This window comes from Leptonychotes weddellii, chromosome X (genome assembly GCF_054177405.1).
Source record: "Leptonychotes weddellii isolate Sample4059 chromosome X, ASM5417740v2, whole genome shotgun sequence".
Taxonomy (NCBI): Eukaryota; Metazoa; Chordata; class Mammalia; order Carnivora; family Phocidae; genus Leptonychotes; species Leptonychotes weddellii.
Window position 1 is genome coordinate 66,302,335 of NC_138385.1, and position 8,814 is coordinate 66,311,148.

The following is an 8,814-nucleotide window of genomic DNA, read 5'->3' on the forward strand; positions in this document are numbered from 1 at the left end:
GAGGGTATTATGCTGAGCGAAGTAAGTCAATCAGGTAATATCATATGACCTCACTGATATGAGGAATTCTTAATCTCAGGACACAAACTGAGGGCTGCTGGAGTGGTGAGGGGTGGGAGGGATGGGGTGGCTGGGTGATACATTGGGGAGGGTATGTGCTATGGTGAGTACTGTGAATTGTGTAAGACTGTTGAATCACAGACCTGTACCTCTGAAACAAATAATACATTATATGTTAAAAAAAGAAGAAGATAGCAGGAAGGGAAGAATGAAGGGGGGGAATCGGAGGGGGAGACGTACCATGAGAGACTATGGACTCTGAGAAACAAACTGAAGGTTCTAGAGGGGAGGAGGATGGGGGGATGAGTTAGCCCGGTGATGGGTATTAAAGAGGGCACATACTGCATGGAGCACTGGGTGTTATACGCAAACAATGAATCATGGAACACTACATCAAAAACTAATGATGTAATGTGCAGTGATTAACATAACATAATAATAAAAAAAATAATAAATAAAACGCTTGGAACTTCCAAAGTGAAAAAAAAAAAGCCAGAATAGCATTACTTATATCAGACAAACTAGACATTAAAACCAAAAATGTAAAGAGACACAAAAAAGGACATGACAAATAATAAAGGTGACAATCCAACAAGAAGCTATAATAACTGTAAATATTTATGAACCTAATATGGGACCACCAAAATACATAAAACAGTTAATAAGAAACATAAAGGAACTTATCAATAATAATACAATAATAGCAGGGGACTTAAACACCCTACTTACATCAATGGACATATCATCTAAACAGAAAATCAAGAACAAAGAAACACTGGCTTTGAATAACACACTGGAACAGATGGATTTAACACATATATTCAGAAGATTCCATCCCAAAACAGCAGAATACATATTCTTTTCAAGTGCACACTGAACAACCTACAGAATAGATCACATATTAGCTCTCAAAACAAGCCACAACAAATTCAAGATTGAAGTCATACCATGCATCTTTTCTGACCACAACACTATGAAACTAGAAGTCAACCACAAGAAACATCTGGAAAGACTAAATATATGCAGGTTAAATAACATGTAACTAGTCAATGAATGGCTAAACCAGGAAATAAAAGAAGAAATAAAAAATTACATAGAAATAAATGAAAATGAAAACACAATGGTCCAAAACCTCAGGGATGCAGCAGAAGCTGTTCTAAACACGGAAGTTTATAGCAATACAGGTGTACCTCAAAAAGCAAGAAAACTCTCAAATAAACAACCTGACCTTCCATCTAAAGGAGCTAGAAAAAAACAACAAACAAAACCTTAAACCAGCAGAAGGAAAGAATAAAGATTAGAGCAGAAATAAATGATATAGAAACTGAAAAAAAACAACAACAACAATAGAACAGACCAGTGAAAGATAGGCCTGGCTCTATGAAAAAAATTAATAAAACTGATAAACCTCTCCTGAGACTTATCAAGAAAAAAAGAAAAAGGGCTCAAATAATAAAATCACAAATTAGCAAAGAGAAATAACAACCAACACCACACGTAGAAACAACCATAAGAGAATATTATGAAAAACTGGCATATGCCAGAAATTGGGCAACCTAGAAGAAATGGATAAATTCCTACAAATATATAAACTACCAAAACTGAAACAGAAGAGAATAGAAAATTTGAACAGATAACCAGCAAAGAATTGGAGTCAGTAATCAAAAAACTCCCAACAAACAAAAGTCCAGGTCCAGATGGCTTCACAAGTGAATGCTACCAAACGTTTAAGGAAGAGTTACACTATTCTTCTCAAACTTTTCCAAAAAATAGAGAAGAAAGGAAAACTTGCAAATTTACTCTGACACAAGCATTAGCCTGATACCAAAATCAGATAAAGACACCACTAGAAAGAGAACTATAGACCAATATCCCTGATGAACATACACACAAAAATCAATGTTTAAAAGGAAAAGCAGGGGTGCCTGGATGGCTCAGTCAGTTAAGTGTCCGACTCTTGATTTCAGCTCAGGTCATGGTCTCAGGGTTGTGAGATCAAGCCTCACACTGGGCTCCATGCTCAGCAGGTAGTCTGTTTCTCTTCCTCTCTCCCTCTCCCTGTGCCCCTCCCTCCACTCACACTCACACTCTCTCTCTAAAAAAAATAAATACATAAATCTTTAAAAAATAAAAATAAAAGGAAAAGCAAGCTGGAGGCATCACAAATCTAGACATCAGGTTATACGACTAAGCTGCATTAATCAAAACACTATGGTACTGGCAAACACATAAATCAATGAAAGATAATAGAAAATCCAGAAGTAAACCTGCAACTTTAGGATCAATTAATCTTCAACAAAGCAGGAAACAATATCCAATGGTAAAGGACAGTCTATTCAAAAAATGATGCTGGAAAAACTGGACAGCAACATGCAACAGAATGAAATTCCACCACTTTCTTACACCATACACAAAAAAAATTCAAAATGTATTAAAGATCTAAATGTAAGACCTAAAACTGCAAAAATCCTAGAAGAGAAGACAAGCAGTAACTTCTTGACATCAGCACTAGCAACTTCTTTCTAGTTATATCTCCTGAAGAAAGGGAAACAAAAGCAAAAATGATCTACTGGGACTACAACAAAATAAAAAGCTTCTACACAGCAAAGGAAACAATTAACAAAATTAAAAGGCAACCTATGGGGGCACCTGGGTGGCTCAGTTGGTTAAGCGTCTGCCTTCGGCTCAGGTCACGATCCTGGGGTCATGGGATTGAGCCCCGCTTCGGGCTCCCTGCTCAGTGGGGAGCCTGCTTCTCCCTCTGCCTCTGCCCCTCCCCCTGCTTGTGCTCTCTCTCTCTCTGTCAAAATAAATAAATAAAATCTTTAAAAAAATAAAATAAAAGGCAACCTATGGAATGGGAGAAGATATTTGTAAATTACATATCTGATAAAGGGCTAGTATACAAAATATATAAAGAATTTATAAAACTCCGGGCGCCTGTGTGGCTCAGTCATTAAGCGTCTGCCCTCAGCTCAGGTCAGGATCCCAGCATTCTGGGATCGAGCCCCGCATCGGGCTCCCTGCTCAGCGGGGAGCCTGCTTCTCCCATTCGCCCTGTTTGTGTTCCCTCTCTCACTATGTCTCTCTGTCAAATAAATAAAATCTCTTAAAGAAAAAAGAATTTATAAAATTCAACACAACAAAAACAAACAATCCAATTACAAAGTTGTCAGAAGACACAGACATTTCTCCAAAGAAGACATTAAGATGGCCAACAGACACAGGAAAAGATGCTCATCATCACAGAAATGCAAATCAAAACTACAATGAGCTATCACCTCATGCTTGCTGGAATGGCTAAAATCAACAACACAAGAAAAAACAGTTCTTGACAAGGATGTGGAAAAAAAGGAACCTTCATGCACTATTGCTTGGAATGCAAACTGGTGTAACCACTGTGGAAAACAATATGGAGGTTCCTCAAAAAGTTCAAAATAGAACTACCCCATGATCCAGCCATCATACTACTGGGTATTTACATAAAGAATACATAAACACTAATTCAAAGGGATATATACACCCCTATGTTAATAGCAGCACTATTTACAATAACCAAGATATGGAAGCAACTCAAGTGTCCATTGATTGATGAATGGATAAAGAAGATGTGGTATATATATACAATGGAATATCACTCAGACATAAAAAAGAATAAAATCTTGTCATTTGCAACAAAATAGGTGGCGCCCAATAGTGTAATGCTGAGTGCAATAAGTCAGTGAAAGACAAGTAACATAACATTTTACTTATATGTGGTATTTAAGAAACAAATGAAAATTTGAAAAAAAGAGAGAGAGACAAGCAAGAAACAGACTATAGAGAACAAACTGATGTTTACCACAGGGGAGGTATATGGGGGAATGGGTGAAATAGATGATATGGATTAGAGTACCCTTATCATGATGAGCACTAAGTAATGTACACAACTGCATACTGTACACCTGAAACTAATATAACACTATGTTAACCATACTGGAATTAAAATTAAAAACTTAATAAAATTAATATATATGTGTACGTGTGTGTGTGTACATGTGTGTGTGTTCAGCAAAAGAAAAAGGAAGAATAGGAAATTATATATGTAAGTTTAAGCATCCATCCAAAAGGTGTATCACATTGTTTAGAAATATCAGCTTTAAAGTCTGAACTGGATTCTGATCTATCACTTGCTAATTCAATGACCATAGGCAAATTACTTTACCTCTCTAATCTTCAGCACCTTCATTTATAAAGATGAGTATACTAACATCTATCATACAGGGATACTGAGAGATTAAATGATAAAACAAATGCATAACATTTAGGGTGTCTAACAAAAGAATACAATAAATTTGCTATTATTACTAGTACTGTTATAACCTTAATAATGTAAAATACTACACAATACATACAGGGAAAAAAAGATGAAAACTAAAACATTAATAGGAACTATCTCTGAGAGGTGGTAAAAAGTGATTTATTTTCTTCCTGGTATTTGGCCTATATTTCCTAGTACATAATATTTTTATCAGAAAAAATTTTAATGAAGAGACGTTAGCATTTCACAATGCTCTATACTCATGTCTGAAGCAACATGGCCCCGACCTGTCAACACAGACCTCTACACACATTCTTAACCAAATAATATTTACACACTGACCTGAAGGACAGTAAGTTGGAATTTAGTCCCCTTCTCTGGTCGAGGACAGGAAGCTCTTCTTTGTTTGATCCGATCTTGTTTGCCATTTCCACAGGGGTTATCAGGGGTATTGATGTTTTCCTTCACAGCTGCCACATCAGGATTCAAACTAGTTATTAGAAAAAAAACAAAAGCAAGTCCTATTCAATTTCTCAGAGAAAACATTATTCCATGATTCTCAAAGCCCAGTATTTAACCCAAATGAGAATTAACATCTGAAATTCTATGATGTCTAGAATAATTCCATTCTGATGGTAAACTTCTAGAAAAACTCCAATTATAAAATAATACATAATGAGTTTAAGGAAAATAAATAAGAAATATAATGTCTGAGAATATACAAAAAGCAAATTGTACACTTTAAATTAGTTAATTTAATGGTATGTGAATTATATCTCAATAAAGATGTTTTTCAAAGTTATGAAAAACTGAGATAATATGTATTTATTTGGCATACAATTCCTGACATTAGTAGGAATGAAAGAAAAACACTGTCATTGATGGACCTCTGTGGAACCTTTTATCGAAGGATGTTCTTGATCAATTTTATCTTGTTTGTTTTTGGGTATATTATTAATGTGTCCAAATAAAACTTCTAACAAACAATTTTCACTCAAAATATACCTGTTTATGGGTTGGACTCAAAAGGGCATAGACAAACCAAGTGGGGGAGATAGGAACAGGGTAGGAGAAAGAACAAAAAATGAAAATGAGATTTAAAAAAATGTGGTAGTGGTTTGTTAGAAGATGGTGGCAGAGTAGGAGGACCCTACACTCGCCTGTCCCATGAATACAACCAGATAACTATCAAATCATGCAAAATACACCAGAAATGGACCTGAAGACTGGAAGAACAACTACACAACTAAAGGTAGAGAAGAAGCCACACTTAAGAAGATAGAAAGTGTGAAGGCATGTTTGGTTGAGAATCAGATCATGGCCACTGGGGTGGGAAGGAAGCAGTAGTCACAGAAAAGGGTTAGATAGACTAACACACAGGGGAATGCATGGGAAAACAAATCCCCATAACAATTGGCTTGGAAAGCAAGAGGGACCAAATTTCATGACTTTCAGACACCAGCAGGGCATAAAGCCTGGAGTTTTAAAGGTCACTGGACTTGGCTGGGATACAGCCCAGAGGGCATTGTGCTACTCTTGCAGAGCAGGCAGGCAAACAACCTATAAGTATACAGTGTGGCAACAGTGATATGAAGAGCACCTGGGGTACACGGTGGGGAGGTTATTTGTTCATTTTAGACCACATCCCAGATAGGCAGGGTTCACAGAGAGAAACCTCCAGGAAGAAAAGAACTAGGCAGTACCATTTCCTTCCCCTGACCTAAGTGTAAGCACAGGGCCACCACAGGAACCAGCACAATTCTGACAATCCTGACCTGACATGCTTATACCAAGCCCCACATTCTAGTGGAACCCCCACATTCTAGTGGAACCCCCATTCCCAGTCTCCATTGCCTCAATGCAGGACAGCACAATTCTGACAATCCTGACCTGACATGCTTATACCAAGACCCACATTCTAGTGGAACCCCCATTCCCAGTCTCCATTGCCTCAATCCCACCTTGGAGGGTCCCTCCCCCAGAAGATTGGCCCCAAACCCTGCTCACACAATGCTTCCTGACTCAGGAGTTTTGCAGAGCCTCAGTTATAGTGGCAGTGAGATCAGGTCTCATTTCACAAACAGACCAGAGCACACCTAGTTAAAACATGCCACATTCAGCAAGGAACCAAACACTGCCCACAACACACAAACCGAGCCTCTGCAAACAACTGGCCTGAAGGATAAAGTGGCTAGGACAAAATAAGAGCATACACAGCACACACTGGAGACACTCCTGTAAGCACCAGGCCCTGGGGAACAAGGGACACTACTGGGCAAGGCACTACAGGATCTCTTCATCATAAGGCCACTACCCTCATGAATAGAAGATGTAGTTGATTTTCCTAAAACAGAGAAACAGGCACAGAAATGTAGGTAAAATGAGAAGACAGAGAAATTTATCCCAAATGAAAGAACAGGACAAGGCCACAGCCAGAAACATAAGTAAAACAGAAATACATAACATGTCTGATAGAGAATTTAAAGTAATGATCACGAACATACTCACTGGACTTGAGAAAAGAATGGAGGACATCAGTGAGACCCTTAACACAGAAATAAGGAATAACATAGCAGCAATAAAAGGCTCAGTAAACGAAATGAGAAGCACACTTGATGGAATGAAGAGCAGGACAGAAGAAGTAGAGGAATAAATTAGTGACCTAGAAGACAGAATAATGGAAAGTAATCAAGTTGAACAAGAGAGAAAAAAGAATTATGAGAAATGAAAATAGACTTAGGAAACACAGTGACTCCACCAAATGTAATAACATTCATATTATAGGAGTCCTAGAAGAAGAGAGAGAAAAGGGGATAGAAAATTTATTGGAAGAAATAATAGCTGAAAACTTCCCTAATCTGGGGAAGGTAACAGATATACAGATCCAGGAGGCATGAGAACGCCAACAAAATCAACTAAAAGAGATCCATACCAAGATATATTCTAATTAAACTGGCAAAAAAATAGTGATAAAGAAAAAAATTTAAGGGGCACCTGGGTGGCTCATCGGTTAAGCTTCTGCCTTCAGCTCAAGTCATGATCCTGGTGTACTGGGATTGAGCTCCTGCTCCCTGGAGCAGGAAGCCTGTTTTTCCATCTCCCTCTGCAACCCCCCTGCTGCTGCTCCCTTTCCCCCCCCATTATATATCAAATAAATAGATAAAATATTTAAAAAGTTTTTAAAGCAGCAAGGCAAAAGAAGATAGTAACATAAAAGAGAAACTCCATAAGGATAAGCAGGGGATTTTTCAGCAGAAGCTTTGCAAGCCAGAGGGGAGTGGCATGATAGGTTCAAAGCGCTGAATGAGAAAAATCCGCAGCCAAGAATACTCTATCCATCAAGGCTACTATTCAGAATAGAAGAAGAGATAAAGAGTTTCCTGGACAAATAAAAACTAAAGGAGTTCATGACCACTAAACCAGCTCTGTAAAAAATATTTAAGGGGACTCCCTGAGTGGAAAGGGGAGACTCAAAGTGAAAGTATAAAGGTAGGAAACTAAAGCAGTAAAAATTAGTATTTCTGTAAAAATTCAGTCAAGGTATTCACAAAATAAATGGAAAACATGTAAAATATGTAAATATGTGAAACATGACAAAATATTCCTAAAATGTGGGGAGAAGAGTAAAGAATGGGTCTAAACTTAAACGATGATCAAATTAATATAGCCTGCTACATGCAGAAGATGTCATACACAAACCTAATGGTAACCATATAACAAAAACCACTAATAAATATGTAAATAACAAAGAGAAAAAAATCCCAATATATCAATAAAGAAAATCACCAAATGATGAAAGAGATAAAAACAATAAAGGATCAGAAAAAAATCTTCAGAAACAACCACAAAACAAAGAATAAAATGACAATACATTTTCAATAATTACTTTGAAGGTAAATGGACTAAATGCTCCAATCAAAAGTCATAGGGGGACAGAATGAATAAAAAAATAAGATCCACCTATATGCAGCCTACAAGAGACTCACTTTAGACCTAAAGACACCAACAGATTGAAAATGAAGGAGTGGAGAAACATCTATCATGAAAATGTATGTCAACAGAAAGATGGAAGAGCAATACTTCTATCAGAGAAAATAGACTTTAAAACAAAGACTAACAAGAGAAAAAGGAGGACAATATATAATCATAAAGGGGATACCCAACCAAAAGATACAACAATTTTAAATATCTAGGCACCCAACATATGAGCAAAAAAAGAAAGAGTTAATAACAAATATAAATAATCAATAACCATACAATAGTTGGGTACTTTAACACCCAACTTACATCAATCCGCTGATCATCTAAACAGAACACTGGGGCACCTGGATGGCTCAGGCAGTTAATCATCTGGCTTTGGCCTGGGATAGAGCCCCACGTAGGGCTCCCTGCTCAGTGGGGAGTCTGCCTCTCCCTCTCCCTCTGCCCCTCCCCACTTCTCATGCTCTCTCTCG